The sequence below is a fragment of the Poecilia reticulata genome, linkage group LG2, assembly GCF_000633615.1.
Source record: "Poecilia reticulata strain Guanapo linkage group LG2, Guppy_female_1.0+MT, whole genome shotgun sequence".
NCBI classification, from domain to species: domain Eukaryota; kingdom Metazoa; phylum Chordata; class Actinopteri; order Cyprinodontiformes; family Poeciliidae; genus Poecilia; species Poecilia reticulata.
Window position 1 is genome coordinate 1,995,023 of NC_024332.1, and position 3,209 is coordinate 1,998,231.

The following is a 3,209-nucleotide window of genomic DNA, read 5'->3' on the forward strand; positions in this document are numbered from 1 at the left end:
CTTAAAGAAGTATGAAAGTATAAAAAAGAGAGAACTACTGAATCCACTGAAACTGAAGCTATTAAACATTTAGACGCATCATTTTAAAACAAATAAATCCCAGTTTAAGGCTCAATGTCTTTGAAATTGTTTTGGAGCATGGCGTCACACTTCTTTACTAAACTGTTGACATGTTTTGTGGACAAAAAGTTTTGTCAAGATTGGTTTCCTTTACATTTCATTTCATTTGATTTCATCTGATAATCCATGCCTGAAGTGTTTACAGCAGGATGTCGGTAAATGTTCAGAGTTGTGTTTGAGCAGCACTTTAAATACCAAAGTCCAAGGGAAAGAGAAGGTTTTCTAAAGCTGCTCAACCAGCTGACAAACTCTGTCTGCCAGGAGTCTGACTCCTTTTATCGCTGCTCCTCTGTGAGCTTCAGAGCCTTGAGGACAGATATTTGCTCACAGACATATGTCTGCTTCTAGATATTCTCTTTTATTTCCAAGGTTGTTTTGCGAGCTTCTAATTATGTCCTACTTAACAAGCTAGCAGACAGAAACAATACGTTTGCACAAAGCATGTGAGTGTTGTTACACAAAGAGTGGAAGTGTGAAGATGTGCACACAGACTGTTTGTAATGAATGTTTGTGTGAAAAGAACATGATGATCAACAGTGTTTTCTGTTTAATTTGGGAAGGATTTGTCTGATTTCACTTAGTTTTTATAAGATTCTTTATCATTTCTACAAACTGGATCCGATGAAGGACGGCCATGTTTAGGTTTTGCATCTAAATCAAACTATTCCTTGCAATGTATTCTTACATTTTGTTACATTGAATCTGCAAAATTTATTGTGTTTTATTTATTGTGTCATAAATAAACACAAAATAGTGCATAAAAGATTGCATTTCTTTCTTTACAAAGAGAAATCTGAAAAGTGTGGCATTTAGCTCATCTAAGGACCTGGAGTATTTTTACAAACATTTTGTGACATGGGTCAAGAGGACTCGGAATAAATATTTTTTTTGTAGAAATTAGGTCATAAATCAAAAACTGTAAATGTTTTCTTTTTGTTTTTTTGTTTTTTTACACATTTTCCTTCTTAAATAAAAGACTTCCATTTCTCTTTTCATTGTGGACTCGATTGATAAAAACTGAAAACATGTTTCTTCTTTTCTCAGCAATAAAAAAACCGGATCTAGGTCAGTCTTCGTTTGTAAACACTTGCTGCATTTAGCCAGGTTTTAACACAGCAATTAAAAGCGCATCAGGGTGCACTAAGGTGGACTTCAGAGTACAAGTCAATGAGTAGATGTGGTCCTAGTTACCATGACAACATTAAAGAAACCAGAAAGCTGGGAAGAAAATAATCACTTTGTGTTGCATCGAACATATTTGTAAGTAGAGTTTACTTAAAAAGTTGTAGTTTTGTCCTAAATTATTTAAATTATACTTGAATTGTGGTTGGGGTGACTGAACAAAACAAGTACGGACCCTACGTTGAACATCCTCGATCTAAAAGGTTTTCTTCCAAGATCAGCTTTTGTGTCTCTGCTGTGGTCGACTTAAAATCTCCATAAAATACACTGAGGTTTGTGATGAAAAATGTTGAAAACTACGGATAAAAATGCTTGTGTAAGGTACCATGTCCACCCTGATATAGAGGAGAGAAAATAAAAGACATAAAATAAACTCTCTCTGGCACATCTGCTGCTTTAATCTGCATAGAGCTGTTCTCTTGAAACAGTGAGAGGAACTGCTTTGGCTGTGTAAATTGATTTCTCCTCTTCGGCTCTCATTTGTATGTCGGCCATTACTTTTCCATCTCAGGGGAGGTAGTTTGCACAGAACTCAGAGCTAATTACTTCTGTTTGTATTTTATCAGTTTTATACGCATTGGTTCCTCTCTCTGTAGTTAAACTCTGACCACGCTGGAGGGAAAATTCAGATTTATTCTGTGTTCAAAAGGGAATTTATTAAATAAGAAACATATGCACAATTCAGCTTTTTTTTCATGCAGTTTCTGTAATTAGACAATAACCTTTATGGTGATTGTCTTCAAACACACAGATACATTTAGTTCTGTATCTGGATTGCTTCATATTCTGTTATAGAAATAAACAAAGTTTTCCTACATTTAGGATTGAGAAACGTGATTCGGTTGTGTCGGTGGCTCTCAAGCGTCCTGAAACAGTGAACGCACCATCTGGCTGCCTGGATCTGGCTGATGAGCGCCACCTGTGGAGTTTGTGCGTCGCTGGAGACGAGGACAGAAACTTGGAAGGATTTTCATGGAAATTTCTTAGTGTAGAAAAAGTTCAAACACTTCAGTGCAACATTTTGTTAGAAGAGTGGCCTTTATTTGGAAGTAGTTTGACAGGAAAGACCTGCAGCAAATGTCACCAGGCCGGGATTTGAACCTGCAGCCACCGCCACAAGGACCAAGGCCTCAATACATGGCTTGTGCCTTGGCCCTGCGCCACCGCAGCACCCCAAGTGAAAAGTTTTTTTCAGAGGAATTAAAAAAAAGAATAAAATAAGCTGAACTGAATCCAGAGCAGATGGAGCTGCTGGGTCAAGCAGAAAAAGCAGCTGGAGAGGTAAGCTAACATTTGTTTTCTGTAAATGGTCAGCTTGTTAGCTGCTTTTACAACATTCTGACTTTATTTAACAGAAAATCTGACATTTCTATGAGAACTAATCAGAACACTGACACCATAAAGCCCTTCAAACCAAACTGGTCCACAGACCAAACGCCATCTGGCCTCAGTGTTGTTAAAGCAGACAGAAACTGCACTGATGGATCCTATTTATTATGGATAGAGTCTGATGGAGGCATGCTCCTTGTTTGCCAATGCTTCAGGCAGGTCAAGCTCCAGTGACCTATTCAAAGTAGAAGTTCTCCCTCTTGTATTGATACTTTTCAAACTGTAAGTCAAAGATCTTCAACATGCATTTAATACGGGAAGCTAACTCTCGTTTTAGATGGAATATATTATAATGTTTCAGCTCATAATAGCTGAACTCGTCCATTTTTGAAAACATCCTCAGACTAAATTTGAATTGATAAAATGAAGATTTTTTTTTCTAGTGAGGAGGAAGGAAGAAGTCAAGAAGAATACCTACCAAACCGGCAACATACAGAGGGATTTAAAAACTGCCTGTGGTGAGTCCAGTGTTCCTCTGATTTACTGCAGACCACTTCTGACTGAAACTGAGATTTGAA